General features: G+C 45.9%; 4 non-coding genes across 4 annotated transcripts; all 4 read right to left on the reverse strand.

Annotated features, from left to right (window-relative positions):
* Positions 1-291: 291 nt before the first annotated feature.
* Positions 292-373, reverse strand: TRNAL-UAG (transfer RNA leucine (anticodon UAG)). The gene has a single exon. It is a non-coding gene; the product is annotated as a tRNA-Leu (tRNA).
* Positions 374-4,619: 4,246 nt separating this feature from the next.
* Positions 4,620-4,701, reverse strand: TRNAL-AAG (transfer RNA leucine (anticodon AAG)). Its single transcript has one exon. It is a non-coding gene; the product is annotated as a tRNA-Leu (tRNA).
* Positions 4,702-9,670: 4,969 nt separating this feature from the next.
* Positions 9,671-9,752, reverse strand: TRNAL-UAG (transfer RNA leucine (anticodon UAG)). The gene has a single exon. It is a non-coding gene; the product is annotated as a tRNA-Leu (tRNA).
* A 5,842-nt stretch (positions 9,753-15,594) lies between these two features.
* On the reverse strand, positions 15,595-15,676 carry TRNAL-UAG (transfer RNA leucine (anticodon UAG)). The gene has a single exon. It is a non-coding gene; the product is annotated as a tRNA-Leu (tRNA).
* Positions 15,677-19,006: the final 3,330 nt, after the last annotated feature.

Here is a 19,006-nt window from a genome sequence, read left to right on the forward strand (position 1 = left end):
TGGCTTAGCTGCTATAGTGTAGCGCTGATATAGCACTAAGTCGAGGGGTCGAGTCACGGCCGTGGTGACAGCATTTACATGGGGGTGAAATGCAAGAACGCCCGTGTCCCATGCATTGGGAGCAGGTTAAAGATCCCTTGGTGGTCAAAATTAACACGGAGTCCCTCACTGCGGAGTACCTTATAATCAAATCGTGGTTGTGGCACGTAAAGTCCCAGAATTCAATTCAATGTTTTGCGTGGCGGTACAATTCATAATAAAAGGTGATTTGAACAACCTAAAAGGAGTTGCTGGCAGCGGTGGGATTCGAACCCACGCCTCCGAAGAGACTGGTGCCTAAAACCAGCGCCTTAGACCGCTCGGCCACGCTACCGACGTCAGCGATGTGCAGAATATAGCGGTGTGTTCCGGACGACGCTTCGCGGAGAGTAGGGCAAGCTTTGCTGAAGCAGATAGGCGCGGGGTTAGATTAGATGCTCACTGCGAGCACATAAAGGCGCCCGCGGTAGCTCAGCAATCTCGCCCTGTCTTATCTATTCGTATTCCCCATTTCCTACTCTCGCCGTTGTAAGGCAAACCTACTCGGAATGAAGATGCGCCTTATCTGAATGTTCCTGTTGACGTTACCTATGGTGTCTATTTGTTAGGAGCAAAGAAACAACGGGAAAAGAAAGTGGGCAGACGATGAGAGCAAACGGTCTTTTTTCAAAACCGCTTTCTGCCCGCCAAACTGACAACCCCGTGCTTACAAAGCGACTGCTTCGAGATTGGTGAAGTCTGCGTATGGAAACGGAACTCGTTTGGTACGGAGTGCACTGCATGTCGAGCGAGCACAAAGTGGCCCGCAAAAATCAGTTTCGGGTTGCGGGAACGTGAATGACTCTAAGTAACCTGTACCCCTCCCATCTTCCCCTCCCTCACACGCTACACCTCTCTCTTATCCCCAGCCCTACTCCCAAAAAGTGGGAGACCGTTCTTCTCGGACCTGCGTGACCAGCATATATATGGACTGCTAAGGCGGACCCTCGAGACTGTTTAGGCTGCAGGAGTACTGGACAGAGGATCTCACTACCGCAATTAGAGCGAAGCTTAATTGCGGTTTTCATCTTTTATTTTGCCGAATAAAGTTTTTTTCATGAAGCTATAGTATCCTAAAACCACTCGTTCGTTGTTCAAGCAATCGTTGACACGTGCACATAGCCGCAACGGCCCCCATTGACCCTCCACCCAATGTTGCAGAACCGCGGTTTCACCAATTTACAAATTGCCCGAACAGACAAAATTCCGTCCACAAAATGATTCTGTGACTTGTTACGTGCAGTGAAACGTACAAAGAACGTAGGGCTCAGAAGACGCCGGAAATGCTATTCGAATACGCAAGTGAATAAAGCATTGCTCTAAAGTGTCTTGCTTTTTGCGCTGCGGACGAGATGCAGAAAGAAATGTTACGCCCCGCGACACGCATAGGCAGTGCCTGGCGATCACGCCGCCACCCGAATAGTCGTGGATGAAGAAAATTAGAATATAATGTTAACGGAACACACGAAAACAACAGAGGTAAACAAATGGTGGGGCAAGAGACCTGAATAACATATGTGTGAAAATTCTACGTGTGCCGAACTTAGGCACCAGCGAACTGGCATATAGAACCCTTGCATGCTGAACGAGAGATGTGGCGCAAGTAAGCGCAGTAGAACAATATGTGGGGCTAGTTGGTTCATAGCTTTCAATAGATGAAGCGCCAACAGAGACAGCACACCAATGAAGAAACAACAATGACAGCACAAAGTGCTACTTGAAACTGTCAATTCAGGTCAAAAGTGGCTGAATATATAGCCATGGGGGGAGGGGGAAGAAGAACAGGGAGCTGAACATGTGGACAAAATTCCTGTGGTTTTTTTCCGAGCCCCGGAAACTTGCTACTTTATAGCGTGTGATTCCATCTGGTGACTCCAAGAAAGTGGAGTGTTATATACATACAAACCCATTTGTGAAGCGTGAAGAAGGGGTCGTATACCGCATACGGCTGAAGTGTGGGAAACTGCATATCGGCCAAACTGGCCGACGTAATAATGAACGCCTCCGTAAGCACAAGCTTTCGCTGCAAAATGGTTATGGCTGAAACTTGCCGCTTCATTGCAAGGCATGCGAGAATGATAGTAAGCAAGTTCGTGAAGCAAGGCTTCACAAACTTGCCAAATTGAACTTCTCCAAATTTATCAGTAAAATGATTTGGCATCATTGCGTGTTTGGGTTCACCTTGAAATACGCGAGCTTGAGAAACAAAGAAATAAATATCAAACGCAAGCACACTCAGACCAAACTGAAAAGAAAATTCTACAAGAACACTGAACTTTACTTTTTAACTTCAACTGTTGCGTTTGGAAGGAAACAAAACAGAGGTACGTTCGAATTTTTATTCGCTTCTTTTTTTATGTTGCTCGAACTCATATACGCAGGCCACTGTATAACGCGTCCGTCGTGACCATTTGAGATGAAAGCAAGGAAGCATTTCTTTCGCTTCCCAAGCGTGCTTGTGGCCTTTCTTGAAGGGAATAGCTTTATTCGGCTCCTTCGGCTGTTTTCGTGGTTGGTCGGCGGTCGGACTCGACAAGGAAAACGCTCGTTCGTTCGCTCTCTGTCTCGTTCTCGAGCTCACGTGCTCGTTCGCGCTTTCGTTCGTTGTTTCCGGCTATACGCTTACATGGACAATCGCCGTCGACGGTTTCTAAACAATTATTGTTTTCTTCTGAGTGTTTGGATCTGCAAAAGAAAAAGGCAGCGTGCAACTCCCCTGCAAGGTAGTACGCGTCCCGTAGTTACGCGTGCAACAACGAGTAACCCCGCGGTGTCTCGGCAGTGGCAGGCTATAGGTAACAGTTTCACGCAGCCTCTGCGATGACCTTCGCAGGCGCACCGGTGTCGGAAGGGGAGAGCAGTATCAGAGTACTTCTAACTCGAGGAGCCCAAATGTGCTAAAGGGACCGCTCGAGAGAAACACTAAATCAGTGTAGTGCTCACCCCCACACCCATCTTTCGCACCTGTGGTCAACTATAGTGTGAGAAGACTATGTCCAGTGACCGAAGTGCTACGCTCCAACTTCTACAGTAGGATACCCGCCGCCATCTACACTCGTACTTTTTACGTGCCCTATAGGACAAAGTACTCAGAAATATGCTTAGGACTTTAAAGTTGAAAAGTAACAAGCCTGAAGACAACGAATGGCGGCTCAGGGAAAAAACATTTCATAAATCGCTGTTGCTGTACCTGCACAAAACGCGCTCCCGTGCGTATGTAATTCCATTCCAACACTACGTAATGATTGCTAACCCAGACAAACAAATGAAGAAGAATTTAGACTGATAAAACTTTTTGTTTAAAAGTCATTTGGCGCATTGTCCTGCCGTGCCGAAATTTTCCTATTAACGATCCCATTTGTCACTTCAGTAGCGCTTGTCCTATCTATCGCGCTTCACCGCACTCAAAAATGCATCAGAAGCTGTCCGAAAATACTACTCTTCTGAATATGATTTAAAAACTTCGCATTTCTTGATTATGCGTATATAGGCTCATTGTTAACTCTACTGATAAATCAAAATTTATCCTTTCTTTTTTAATTTTTCTTTTTTTTCAATTTCGCGCCGCAACATCTATAGTCCGCCTGTATACGTCAGCGTGACGTCACTCATTTCAAAGTCTGTCACCGTGTCAGTGCTCTTGTGGCGCAGTATATGTTGCCGAAACTTTGTCAATATCGCTTAAGCGTAATTTACTAATACGGTGAAACCTATTTTATTCATTTTAGTGAACCGGCTAAACATTAGGCTTTCTGCTATTTGAATGTTGATTTATCACGGGGGAGCCTTTGCGTGCGCATTCACACAATACACTGCGCAACATTTCGTATTAGCCTAATGCTTTGTTCTGATCTTGCGCAAACAAATAATACATATTCAAAGCGATATACTTTACTGACAAATGTCTGAAGCAGGGCAATAAAACGAAACTTTAGGGACAATAAAGGGTGGTTATAGAGCACTGAGTGGAAGTGTGAGTGTGCGAGAGCAGGTGGCCGCGAGGATTGGCCTCAACTCGCTCAATGGCACACGTGCACAAATTGCACTGTCAAATCCTATCATATCTGGTGGTGCGAAGAGATTAGACAATTTGCAGCCTGGCATAGGATGTGTGAGTGGTGAATAAAAGTAGCTGGGAAAGAACCTTGTCCGGCAGGCTGACATAAAAGGACGTGCTGGCGGTGGTGTTGATGACGAACATTACGATGCAGTTCTTGCGAGTGCCTCGGTTCTCTTAGTATGTTACTATATTTTTCACAAATGAGAAGTACGATGTATTATATGTTATACGTTACAGTATTGTTTCACAAGGGAAGAGGAAATTGAATGCCCATTTTATTTGCTTTAGGTAGGCTCCTCTCCAGACTATATTATCGTTGAGAGCAGCAGATAGCTGCCATAGAATGTTACGGTGGAGTAATAAAGTAAGACCTGATCCAAGAAAAGAATGAGTGCGTGTAAGCCTTAATGTCTCAAAACAACCGAAAGCAAGACAAAGCTAGAAAAGAAAGCTCCCGGAACGTTTGACTAAAAAAAAGTTTTGGCAGCGGTGGGATTCGAACCCACGCCCCCGAAGAGACTGGTGCCTTAAACCAGCGCCTTAGACCGCTCGGCCACGCTACCGACAGGTTTATGGAGGCTGCGTGTTGCAATCGGCCGTCGCTCATGTGTGCTCGATACGCGACCTAATTCCTTTGAGCTTCCCGCTCTGCTCGCCTCTTTATTGCGTCTAAAGGCAGCCCGGATAAAATAAACTATAAGCTAGCGTCGCGGTTAAACAGAGCACAACACCTGCTACTTTGTCAACGACCTTCACACAATGCACATCGAAATGGTAAGCACATTCGCCGAGAACAGTGTCGTTGTCTGTTACAACAGAGATGTATTCGCTCTTAAAACAAATGCTGTGAACGGGCATATTATCATGTTTCCCTTATATCTGCTTTCCCGTTTTGCTTTCGTCCTTCTTTCTTCCTGTTTCTTGTTTTTCTCTTTTGGTTCCGTCATTTTCTCTTGCCTTAATTTTGTCACTGCGCTTTATTCTTTTACATTTCTTCTTTGGTTTTCCTGCTTCTCTTTTTTAGTCCTTATTAGCTTATTGCCTTCATTCTGTGCTGTTTGTGTCGCACACAGCACAGAATGAGAAAATAAGAATAATGTGAAGGCGATCACGAACGTGATGTCGTCATCACCATCAGTAATCTCTTGTTGTTAGCAGAACTATTACAAACAGTACTAGTTACTAGGGGCAGTAATAGCAGTAGCAGTATGCTGTTCCACTTGATCCTGTGAGGACCACAACCATCAAACAGGTTAGATATTATCCCATTTCCGCAAGAACAGCGGCATCTGCTGGGTTACTATCATCAATTCCCATACTGGCTTAGTGGTGATGGCGTTGCATTGCTAAGCCCCAGAGTACAGTATCCAATCCCGCTCACGGCAGCTGCATTCCTATATGGGCGGTATGCAAGAACGTCAGTGTGCCGTGCATTTGGGGCCCATTAAAGATCCCAATTAATCCGTAGTCCCCCACACGGCATGCCTCATGACCAAATCGTGGTTTTCGCACGCAACAGCCCAGAATTTTCTCAATTCATTAACACTGAATTACTGCTCGAAAGAACGTCAGCGACAGTGACTGGCTATTGAGTTTATTATTAAACGAGAATGCGTATAAAATACCTGGCAGGGCGCGCCATCTCACGGCGCCTCGTCAAAGTGTCGACCCCCCGTCAAGATCTCTCAGGTGAGTCAACATACTGAAAGCGCGCTTGTTATCTAATCGGCTCGGAAGCGTCAATTGGTTATCTCCTGTAGAAACACTTATCTGTCACATAAGGTACGTAATCTCGAGACTCGCACCTGTCCGCGCTATCTAGTATGCATCGAACAGTTCTGCGTGCCAGATAAGTGTTTCGACCATAAGGTTGCCAGAACAATTACAGAAAAAGCAAAGAAAAACGCTTGAATTTGATCTTGGTAGTGTAACATATTGTCTCGAGTGGATGCATTATTTTTTTTTTCGCCGCTGTCCTATTTCCCCGGAATATCACTTTTATCAAATTTTCGCTCAGCGCAAGACGCGCCTAGTTTATCCGAAAATTTTCTTGCGTTGTCGCCGATTCAATGGTAGATGGGCGGTGTCTGCTGAGATTGCGCGCAAGTCGCGATTATCTTTGTGCATTCTCGAAGCTACGCGAGCATCATTGATTATTCTGGATACTACAATGAAGCACTAATAAAACGCGGACACACCCTCACCACTAACATTGTGGTTTGAACACATGATTTGAGTGCTGCCTGCCTGTGCGGCCTCACTGTCAGGGCAATTTCACCGCCACTACAACGTGACAGTAATTTTGAAACAAGAAACAGAACGCAGTCGTCTGCCCGTAACTATAGCACTGAGACACAAAGCAAACCCGTGCAATTTCCGCGGAAACAATGCTTCGTCATTGAAGAAAAGCTCGTCGTGGTCAGCCGGTCATTTTTATTCGGCGAGGAAGCCTTTTTTCTGTTGATTTGCGTCATTATCTAGAAGCATTATACCTACATCCCCCATGAGGCAAGAGAAGCCGGCGTTGTTGTTCGCATCGGGTGGTACCAAAAATTAATGTGACCTCATCACCGTCTTGTATGATGTCAGTAGTAACACAGAAAATAGTAAATGGTACCACAACGTTAATTAGCAGTAATTATGGGTAATTCACGTAACTTAATCTAAATTGAAGTGAGTTAAGGCGAATTAGGGCGAAGTAATTTGAATTAAAGTTCAACCAAGCTAAATAAGGTCACTTAAGGGGGAGTAAAGTGAATGAAGGTGGATTAAGCCGGATTAAAGTGGAATAAGGTGGATTAAAGTACATTAAAATGGATTAAGGATGGTGCAAATCAGAGCAAGGTGGTTTAAGGTGGGTTGAGGTAGAGTTGTGAAGGACACGAGAAAATTATGACGCTACGTATCGTGGACGTAACCAAATATTTCGAGAATTCATAATGCTCTCGCATTCAAATCACAAAAGCATGCTGAGTTGACTCAATATCTTCTTTTTTTTTCATCTTGAGCGACGAAGCTTCCTTTCTCATGAATCCCTACGGGTGTGCTCTGTCTATAGACCTTCCTTTTTCGGGAAAATGTGACTTCTTAAGGCATGTTGAAATAAGAAAATTTTAGATACAAACTAAACAGAATTAATAAAAACAAGAAAAAATCAAGCTTTGAATAACAAATCGCATAGCGAATATTTTATCACTTGTGAGCAAATTTAAATGGAAAGCTTGCGTCAAATCTATTTGACAAGAAAGGCTAGAAGAAGGCTAGACAAGAACTGCATGTACCGGGTGTTTCAGCGAACACTTTCAATGTTTTAAAAGTTGGCTGTGGCGCATTCCACAATTCTGGTTCATGAACTGGTCCATGCACTCGAAGAGGCGGACATTACTTGCACAAAAAATTGAAATACACTATCGACTAACTAACAAAAACCGGTAAATAAGTTTTTAACTAATTACCTCATGGCCCATATTGCAATTTACAAATTCTAACCCCCGTGGTTGCTCAGTTGCTATGGTGTTGGGCTGCTGAGCACGAGGTCGCGGGATCGAATCCCGGCCACGGCGGCCGCATCTCGATGGGGGCGAAATGCGAAAACACCCGTGTACTTAGATTTAGGTGCACGTTAAGGATCCCCAGGTGGTCGAAATTTTTGGAGTCTTCCACTACGGCGTGCCTCATAATCAGAAAGTGGTTTTGGCACGTTAAACCCCTTATTTTAATTTACAAATTCTAGCCGCGGAGTTCGCAGGGCCGATCCACTTGAAACGATTTCTCAGGATGACACCAGTTTCGAGATAATAATTCCAGAACATTGCGGAGAAATGCATTGGAGTTCCAGTTACTTCTTAACAAAACATCGTTTTACGCATTCAAGCACAAAATTGCGTTTTCTGCGCCAAACAAGATTGCTAAGCTGTGCTCCCGAACTTGCGGTGATAGTAAGCGAGGACACCAAGTCAGGCATGGAATCATCCACATCCCAAGTACCACCGGTGTGGTTGATGCTTTCCTTCTCTCATGTAGAAAGACTTACATTGAGCAGGCAGGGCGATGTATCAGTGAGCGAGTTAGGGAACATGAGCAAAATCAGGAAGAATAATGCAGACGAATCTTGCTGCCCATCTTAATCCTGGCCTCAATTGTAAACCGCGATTTGATGAGACGTCTATTCTTGGCAGAAGCATGAATGAACATGCGCGGCTGGCCTTGGAAGCTTTCCACATAAAGAAGAAATCATACGGCTGTATCAGTGATGCATCGTTGTCCCTGTAGTCAGCCGAATTTAGTTTCTTGTGCACACGTCTTCGGTAACTGGCTCTGGCGTGACAGGCGTCCATCTATGGCTCGCGTTGTGTGGGCATGCATTGTTAAATGGTTAAGGATATATATATATATATATATATATATATATATATATATATATATATATATATATATATATATATATATATATATATATATATATATATATGCCCCAAAGAAGAATAAAGCAGTTGTTAGTTAGCGCCAGTGCTTGTCTCGACTCTTTGTGGATTGTTCTATGTGTTTGCGCTGAATTTTTTTACGTTAGAAAAAGCGAACAAATGAGCTCCAGAGCTCCAGAACAGGGAACCAGCTGGTTATCCCATCAACAATTCAAGAGCCTTATCAGTGCCGTGCATGGCTTACAATTCTAAATAAAACAGGATTTGAACGATCTAAAGTAGTCGCTGGCAGCGGTGGGATTAAAACCCACGCCCCTTAAGAGACTGCTAACACCAACGCCTTAGACCACTCTGTCACGCAAAGTTTTTTTTTTTTTTGACTTGCTTGACACAGAGTTCGCGCGCTCGAAAGAACACAATAACAAGCTCATAGCACCGGCAACCGTCAGCTGTTTTCTGACTACAAGTCATCAGTATTCAGACATGTGCAACAACATTTCCAATCTTGGAGCCCACTGCGGTACATACGTGTGCACCTTCAGCACTTCGACAAAATGGGACACAGATTCGCAAAAAATATTCGCGAACTCGTCTAACATCGATATCTGCGTTGTGTACAGCAGTACAAGTTCGCAATATACTGCGCCGGCCCAGCAGCATAACCAGATCAAAAGGCACACCATCGTCGTTTTCGACCGTGAGATAACTGATTCCATGCGGACATAATGTCATCTCTTTTTTTTTTCAATGTTCTCTTTAGGATGTCCCAGGAAAACACCCCATCCGAGCAATCTAAAAACACATGCTCAATTGTCTCTGCTTTTTTGCATAATAACGATGAGCACCCCACGGAACAAATGAACTCCTCTATTCTAACCATGTTTAACGGGTAAGGATAAGAATACAACTGTTAGTCAGCGTCAGTGCTTGTATCGTCTCCTATTTGTGGGTTGTCCTGTGTGTTTGCGCTGATTTTACAAATCAGCTCGAGAACTACAGTACAGTGCACCAGCTGGTTAGTCCATAAATAATTGCGGAGCCGTGTCAGTGTCGTGCGCGGCGCTACAATTTATAATAAAACACGGCTTGAATGATCTTAAAAAGATTGTGGCGGCGCTGGGATTCGAACCCACGCCCCCGAAGAGACTGGTGCCTAAAACCAGCACCTTAGACCGCTCGGCCACGCTACCGACGTACGTCGAAGGGGCGCAGAATATTGCGGTGTGCCTTGTATGACCCTTCGCGGAGAGAGGCGTAAACTTTGCTGAACCAGATATGCGTGGAGTGCGGTGTTGAGTAGATGCTCGTTGCGGGAAAATAAAGGCGCCCGAATGCCCCTCAATGTCATCATCTCTTATCCATCCGTATTCCCCGCTTCCCATTCTTCCAGTTGTGGCATAGACTTATCCGGAATGAAGAGGCGCGATGTTTGAACGTTCCTGTTGACGTTACCCTGGGTATGTCCATGTTGAGAGCAAGAAAACTGCGAAAAAAGAAAGTGGGCCGACGATGAAAACAAAGCGTATTTTCTTTCTAAACCGTTGGACTCGACTAAATATTAAGTACGATTCCTACGCGTCATTTCATGTGTCTATTAATGAGGTGTATCAGAGTCTAAGGGATCCTTCACTGTGGCCGCGCCCTTCCTTCTACAAGCCCTTCGTAGTTGAACAATACGATACTATGATACCGAAAAATGTTCATCAAGAAGAAAAGAAGCATCAGTGATGTGAGAGTTTTCTATTGGAATATTCGTGGATTACGTACAAAGGTGAACAACTTTTTCTCCAACGTCATTTCAACTTCTTTCTCCATCACTGCCTTAACAGAGGCCTCTGAAATACCATCTAATTCATACTTACCGTCCACTTATCAATTTTTCCGACGAGTCCGCGATCCTTTGCAAAAAAGGTTCACATCTATATTTAAACATTCATTCTGTCAAAAGCTTTCCATCTTTATAGAGCTAACACAAACACTCACGTTACCTACCCTCTCCTGCAGACGCAACAAATCGGATATTCTTTTTCTTTCCAAATTAATAAATGGAAAAAATCTGCTGCTCGCACTTGCTTTCTTTTTTTTTTTTTTTATTGCGATGAAGGCTTGCCCTTAAGGCATAATTGTTGGAGCGTATATGTGTATTATATATATACTTGCTTTCTAACGTGCGCTTTTACATTCTGCAGAAAGGCGCAATTCTCATACTGGCTTCAGAAGACGTTTCTAAAGAGCTGTTCCATTTGTGGCGCGTAAACGTAACCATCTCGTGAGGTTACACATTGCACAAGACAAAAGTGAACAAATAAATTCGCAATTCCACCCGAAAGGCGAAGCACCGATTGCGATAGCAAGTTAGTAGAAAGCTGTATGAAGTAAGGATGGTAGTTCTATCGGCGGCATAAATTTGTAAAAACTAAATTAAAAATGATTTAATATGTAAACGTGACTCAACCAGGACGTAGAAAGAAACAGACACACACATACAGTGCTGTCTTTGTGTGTCAGCTTCTTTCTACGTTATCGTTGAGTCACGCTTACACATTCTATCATGAATTCAAACCAACTAGCCCGCCAACGTATTTTAACTAGATTAACCAGCACGGTGTCATGCGCACAGATATGAATGAATACATCTCGCTCGATGAGCGCGGAAACTCTCTCGAAGTTATGACATGAGGAATCGCGGCAAGAGCTAGCGAACTGGCCTTCACGCGAACGAAATTTTTCGCTTATAGCGAACGAAACGTCGAAAGCACAGCGCATACGAAGCTACCGGCACTACGAGCACTAGGAAACATCGCAGATCGCTTTGAATGTGAGGCCCGCGCGGGCGGGCACTTTGGACAAGTCGCAGATTGCGTTCAAGACACATCAGCGCCGGCAACGCGTCCCTATGGCGTCCGTCAAAGGCGTCTATACTACGGCGTCCGCAATTTGCGTGGCTAATGCCGTAGTAGACGCCGCGGTTGTCTCCACTCAGTACGGAGCGGCAGGCGAGGAGGACATCGAGACAGTCTGGCAACCGCCGAAGAACGCCCCTCCTCCCTCGCCAGATCACCCTGCCTTGCGCGCGACCAGAGAGGGAACGCATCCGGGCCGTCTCCTTCGCTTTGGCACGCGAGATTAAACCGCCGTTCGGTGGCTCCCCTCACACGCTTTCACTCATACGTCTGTAATCCGGACTGAATGACTGAACGATATCCCCGGTGGACTTTCTTTTTTTTCTTTAATCTTTCCGTCCCCATTTCCCTTTCCCCAGTGTAGGGTAGCCAACCGGGCTCAGTCCTGGTTAACCTCCCTACCTTTCATTTATCATTTGCTCTCTCTCTCTCTCTCTCTCTCTCTCTCTCTCTCTCTCTCTCTCTCTACGTAACCTCACGGCACCACCGACGGTGACGGCAGAAATGCGCCTGGAGTGTCTTCATTGTTAGTCAAGAAAATTAAGAGGAGGCTTAAGCTTCGCCTTTAAGAGTGGAACGCGGTGGCATTCAAAGATCCCTGACATGCTTCTCACGCTTCCCCACAGATCCAGCTTATGGAACCGTAATGTTTACCGGGAAACGCTGGCGGCTAACGCTATGCACCAAGGCGAGCTATTTGGCAGAAACGCGGCCGGCCGCGTCGAGCCGCGTCGCGGCGGATGCAAGCGCCATCTTGAGGTGTTGCAAGGATCCTGACGCGCAGCTTTGTGGCTCTTGAGATTTTGAGCGGTATGGATTGTCAGAATAAAGAAAGAAAGCTGCGATTGTTTTCAGTACAAGTCATTGTATGAGGGTATGTCCATGCTTTGAGGCCTTTGAAATATTGGGAGACATTTACGTACTAATGCCAGAACTTCTGCCGAGGTCGTGTGACATTGCATGACCGCTATTTACCACATAGCGACGTGTGCGTTTACAGTGGATTGCCCTAGCCTGCAGATCCAACGTACATGTTAGAGCCTATTTGCAGTAGTCAATTACAACGCGTAGAATTGTCTTGACGCGCGAGCAAGAAAGGCGGCACGCGTCGACAGCGTCTATGCTTTCATCTCCTGGCTAGAGCGAGCCATGGCTCGCTCTAGCCAGGAGATGAAAGCATTAAAGCATAGCATTAAAGCATAGTGCGCTGCAGCGCACTATGCTTTAATGTGCTGCCATCGCGTGCTGCGGAACTATGTTTTATCTCGTTGCGTGAATTAGTTTATGTCATATCGGTTCGTACAGTCACATCGGGAAATTACTGTTATTGCGCTTGGGTGCGGCAGGTAATACAGGATACGCTGAAATGTATCATGGCTGAAGGGAGCACTGTAATACGCCAGCATTAGAAGATATCATAAGAAGCCAACAAAGACACCAAAGACAACACAGCGGAAATTGATTGTACTTACTAATTGAAATAATGAAATGATAAATGAATGCCAATGAAAGGGGACGAAAAAACAACTTGCCGCTGCTATGAAATGATCCCACGTCTTCGCATTGCGCATGCGAATGCTCTACCAACTGAGGTACCGCGGTGCCGTTTCCCCATCCACTTCCTTGGGTATTTACGTTTTTACTACTAGAACTAATCTTGGAAGTGGTAGGCAGCACCACCACTGACAAACCTTGGAGGCGGATGTGGAACATCCTTTCTGTCGCAGGCGTCACGAGTACGTCACGAGTACGGCTGGAAGTTTCACACGCCGAGCCATTGCACATTATGTGGACGCCGCCTCCCCGCCCCCGAGAGCGGGGTGTCGGATCTGCCGGATCGAGACGCCACGACAGAAACGCAGCAACAACAGGAATCTCAATAGGCGTGGGGCGATTGCCTGACCGCGTTCAGAGACCTCACCCAACACTATACAGACTCGAAAGACGCACAATCCCGACACCGCACGATAAACTAAACAGGAACGAGGCTGTAATCTTACACTTACTGCAAACACGCACCTACCCTAGCCCAGCCGTCTTACACAACTATTACCCAGAATTATACCTAACTGATGCGTGTCAAGCTTGTGGGCAGAGAGCAACGCTGCTAAACATGCTCTGAGAACGTGCCGGCAACAACGGTACTGAAACCGCCGCCGTTCATGACGCGTACATAACCGCGGCCGTTACTAGCGTACAGGAAGCCTCGAGCTCGCTTCTCCCCGACGCCGCCCCGGCTGCAATGGGTGCCGGGGACCTTCTCCGTCGGCGTCGCCGCCGCTGTGAGGCGGCTCTCAAAAGGTTCGGGGCTGGAAGACCAGCTCTGGGACGTCCGGCAAGCCGAAGATGCCACCCGAGTCCAGGGACTTCGAGCCGCCACCTGAAACCACAACAACCAAAACTGTCGGACCATTATTTTCAATAAAGTTTATTTTCTTCTTTAAGAAACCGCTGTTTTATGCATTGAAACAGTAAGTAACTGGAACGACACTGCATGTCGACGGACACTCGGAAATGGGAAATGGGGCTGTGCAGAGAATTCGTTCCCAGTGAATACGTCGGTGCAAATTCAGCAGCTATAATTCGTAGATGGATATATGTAGCTTATTCTAATTATTTAAATAGGGAATTAGCCTAATTACGGGTTAATTATTATTCAATTGAACATCTTGATTTCTCGTAGAAGGCCTCCTCATGGAGTAATTTGGATCAAGATTTAGAATTCTGCTATCTGCCATAGGAAACCTATTTAAAATTTGGTAAAGCTATAAGAACACCCTGTATAATTTCATTCGAACACTACACCATGCGGGGCAAACCAGACAAACAAAAGAAAGACAGTTTAGACTGACAAACATTATTTTAAAACATCTGTTTTTGCATTGTTCTGCTGCAGCAAAATTTGTCATTATCGTTCGCAGCGGTCAGTCGTGCTTGACAGGTTCATCTCGCCTTACTTTGTCCCGTCTATCGCGCTTCACCGTACTCAAATATGCACCACCATCTCTCCCAAAATTTTCTACTCTTCAGAATATGTTTCGAAAATTTATGTTTATTGATTTTACGTCAATAGGCTTATTGTTAGCTCCATAGATAAAACTAAATTTCCCTTTTTTTTCTCTTTTTCATTTTCTTCTTAAGTTTCGAGCCGGAACCCCTTCGTCCGCCGGTATACGTCAGTGTGACGTCACGCATTTCCATGTATGTCGCCTTGTTCTGGTTGTTGGGGCGCAATATATGTTCCCAAAACTTTGCTTGTATCGCAGAAGCATAATTAACTTTTACGATGAAACCTGCGTTTCTTCCTTATAGTGAACCGTTCAACGATTAGGCTTTCTGCTCCCTGAATGTTGATTTATCACGCGGGAGCCGTTCCACTCGCATTCACGCACTAAGTTGCACAACACTGCGTATTAGCCTAATGATTTGTCCTACTACTATGCAAATAAAGAATATAAATTCCAACCGGCATACTTTCTTGACAAATGCGTGCAACAGGGCAATAAGAAGGAATTATTGGGACAATAAAAGGTGGTAATAGAGTACACTGAGTGAATGAGAGGGCGTGGCCGCGAACATTGGTCTCAACTCGCTCAGTGGAGCACGTGCACAAATTGTAATGTCAAATCATATCATATCTGGGGGAGCGATGAGATTAGAAAAGTTGAAGCCTGCATAGTATGTGTGAGCGGTAATTGAAAGTAACACGGTAGAATAGTTTGCCCTATAGGTTCGCATGAATGTAGGTGGTGTAGGGGGGGGGGGGGGGATGATTGTAATCCCGATGCAGTTCTTGCGAGCACCTAGTTTCTTTTAGTATTATACTATATCTTTCCAGGTCACGAGTAGGGTGTATTATATGTTATATTTTTGATTCACAAGTGGAGAGGAAACTGAATGACCATTTTAATTAACCTAAATAGGCGCCTCTCCAGACCGTATTCTCGCTGAGAATAACAGAAGATAGCTGTCATAATAAGTTAACGTGGAGTAATAAAGCAAAATGTCAGTAAGTAAACAGTGAATGCTTGTAAGTCTTAATGTCTTAAAACGACCGTAAGCAAGGTAAAGCGCGAAAAAAAGCTCCCCGAGTGTTTATGTGGCTAAAAAACAAGCTTAAAAAGAATCTTGGCAGCGGTGGGATTCGAACCCACGCCCCCGAAGAGACTGGTGCCTAAAACCAGCGCCTTAGACCGCTCGGCCACGCTACCGACGGTTCTGTCTGTCACTGATGCTCAATGCTGCCACTCAATGCTTCTGATCGAGATTACGCACTGCGACATTGACTCGTCAGTTCTAAATCTCTTGCGCAGCTATCTTCTTGATAAAGGATCTTATGTTAACGTCAATGGCCAAACGTCTTCTTTTTAGAACTGGTACAGCGCAACATACGAAGGAATTTTATGTTGCGCTCTACCAGTTCTAGAATGCAATACCAACTCGGCCAATCCTCCACCCTAGTGGTCTTCCTTTTACATGACAACTAGCGGCGTCCCTTAAAGGGGCACTAGAGGCAAATATTAAGTCAAGCGAAAGTGGCAGACTAGTGCTTGAGAATCTCTAAGGCGTCAATATTATCCCTAACAGAGACTTATTAATTAAGAAACTGAGGTAAACGCAGGACATGATTAGGGACTCCCCCGGGACATCCAAGTACTTGCTCGATGACGAAGGCACTGATCATTTAAGTTCTATCGCTAGTACTGAACCACCCGTCGCAAAAGAAAGAACATCCTTGTATTGTATTATAAGACGAAATAAAATACTACTTGTCCAGTTCTATGTCATATCTACAGAAAAAAGAACTAATTGAAATAACCATTGCGAACGACGCGGGCAGCAGAAAGGCTTCGTTTTCGCTCGACTCTGCGCCGCCCACGCTTTCGCGTTTCAGCAGTTTCGTTATCGCGTAGAGCTGCGCTTGTTTTGCTGGCTCGCGAAACTCGCACAAACTGCAAGTAGCAGAAAATTCAACTGCCGTGTTATGTTGCGGAACGCCCGAACGGTCTAAGCCACTTGAACAAAAAGCAGCGGTAGCGGCGAATCCGCCGCTCTGTCTTGGCTCGGTGCCACCGTCTGTCGGGCGCCGTTTTACTCACTGACGGCTGCAAAGGGCGGTGGTGGCAAATGCAAGGTCACCCCTCCCCCGGTTGGCTGGCGAGAGATTTGAATTTCGAAAAAGGTATTCGGACCATTTAGATACAATTTTCCCGTAAACTAAGCCTTTCTCGGCATGAAATAAGCGTTGTGAGTTTTCTGGAAAGGTATTTAAATAGTCCAAGTCAACTTAGTATTTGCCTTTAGTGTCCCTTTAAATTATTATTATTATTATTATTATTATTATTATTATTATTATTATTATTATTATTATTATTATTATTATTATTATTATTATTATTATTATTATTATTAATATATAATGCTGATGAAGCGAAACTTTTCAAAGCGGTAAAAGTTCCCAATAGCGTTAAAGGCATTCTACTGCCAAGAGCTAAAGGAACGATAGACCTTAGAGTGCACTTCGAGAGCTCTCTGAGCTCTCTGAGTGACACACGAGGTAGCGTGCACTGCGGACGCTCGGCACAGATGTCGGGTGACGAGGGACTTCAAACAACCTGGACTATCTGTAACTTTATATAAGAGCGTATGCCTTCCAACTCTTGAGTGCGCCTCGGTGGTTTGGGGCGGCGCTTGCAGGTCAAATCACGAACTTCTCGAAAATGTGCAAAAAAAAAGTTCACATAGATATTTAAGCATCGATTCTGTCAAAAGCTTTCCATCTCCATGGGGCTATAACACAGACATTCACGTTACCTACCATCCCCTGTAGACGCAACAAATCGGACGTTCTTTTTCTCCACAAATGAATACATGGAAAAATTTGCTGCTCGGACTTGCTTTCTAATGTGCGCTTTTACATTCCGCAAGAAAGCACAAAGAAACAGCGCGCCTTTCAGCACATCTTCATGCCTAATTTAAATATTTTTCTAAGACAGGTCGATGCATCCTCGAGACACTCGGCATCGCGTACCACACTCAGCATGGAGAAAAGATGGCGGTTCAGGCCTCGGTCCGCGACCGCCTGATGATCCCGCCGCTTCCCAAAAACATGCACCCGACGCACCACGCCGCGAGGCGCAACAAACGAGCCAGAGACCTTCAGAAGAAGTTTGGCAACAACAACGAGGCGGTGTACGTAGACGCTGCGCAATATGAAGGAGAGAAAAGTGCACACGCGATCGCGGTTGTAGACCGCACGGGTAAGTGCCTCGCGAGCGCTACAGTGACCACAGGACACACGGAGGCGGCCGAAGAAGCCGCAATAGCCCTAGCACTGGCCATGGTGCCTAGCGCTGCGATCGTGATCAGCGACTCGCAGGCGGCAATCCGCGGCTTCGCGCGCGGTCGCGTCTCGCGGGAAGCGGTCCGCATATATACTCCAAATTTGTGACGACGGCGGCTCGTCATCGCCCTCGCAACCCCAAAATTCTACAGTCTTCCTCCTCTGGACCTCGGCACACACCGATGTCCCGCTCGCGGGCAACGAGGCGGCCCACGCCACGGCTCGAGGACACGCCGAGCCGCCGCTGATTATGTGGCCGCCTCCGCCCCCGAGATCGGGGCATCGGATATGCCGGATCGGGACACTACAACAGAAACACAGCAACAAGAATCACAATGGGCGTGGGGCGATCGCCTGACCACGTTCAGAGATCTCACCCAACACTACAGACTCCAAAGACGCACATTCCCGCCACCACACGACAAGTTAAACAGGAATGAGGCCGTAACTTTACGCTTGCTCCAGACGCACAGCTACCCTAGCCCCGCGGTCCTACATCACTTCTACCCAGGTTTATATCCAACAGATGCCTGTAAAGCTTGCGGACAGCGAGCAACGCTGCGACATATGCTCTGGGAATGTGCCGGCAACCACTGTAATGGGACCACATCCGTTCGCGACGCGTCCGTAATCGCGGCCGTTACCACAGTACGGGAAGCCTCGAGCTCGCTTCTCCCCGACGCCGCCCCAGCTGCGGGGCCCGCCGGGGACCTTCTCCATCGGCGCCGCCGCCGCTGGGAGGCGGCTCTCAAAAGTTCAGAGTTGGCAGACCAACTCTGGGCCGTCCGGCAAGCCAAAGATGCCGCCCGAGTCCAAGGACTTGGAGCCGCCACCTGAGGCCACCACAACGAAATTGCCGGCCATTCATTAATAAAGTTTCTTCTCTCTCTCTCTCTCTGAAAGGAGTTGTAGAGGAATTTCAATACCTGAACAAAAACTCTCATATCTGTTGTGTGTTCCGTCATTGTAATCCTTTCTTCTGTTTCTCCATTTTCGCTTTGTATTCTCTTCGCGTATACATTTTATGCTGTGTCAAAATTTGTATTCGCGAAATTATTATTCTTTTTTTTTATGCGTGCGTGCGTGTGTATGTGTGTATGTGAGTGTGTGAGCTTGCATTGTTCTTCCTATGCATTGTTTTGTCGAATGCCCCAGCACCAAGACTCTCGGTTGTTCCTAGGCACTTTAATAAGCACAT

This window comes from Dermacentor albipictus, chromosome 3 (assembly GCF_038994185.2).
Source record: "Dermacentor albipictus isolate Rhodes 1998 colony chromosome 3, USDA_Dalb.pri_finalv2, whole genome shotgun sequence".
NCBI classification, from domain to species: Eukaryota; Metazoa; Arthropoda; class Arachnida; order Ixodida; family Ixodidae; genus Dermacentor; species Dermacentor albipictus.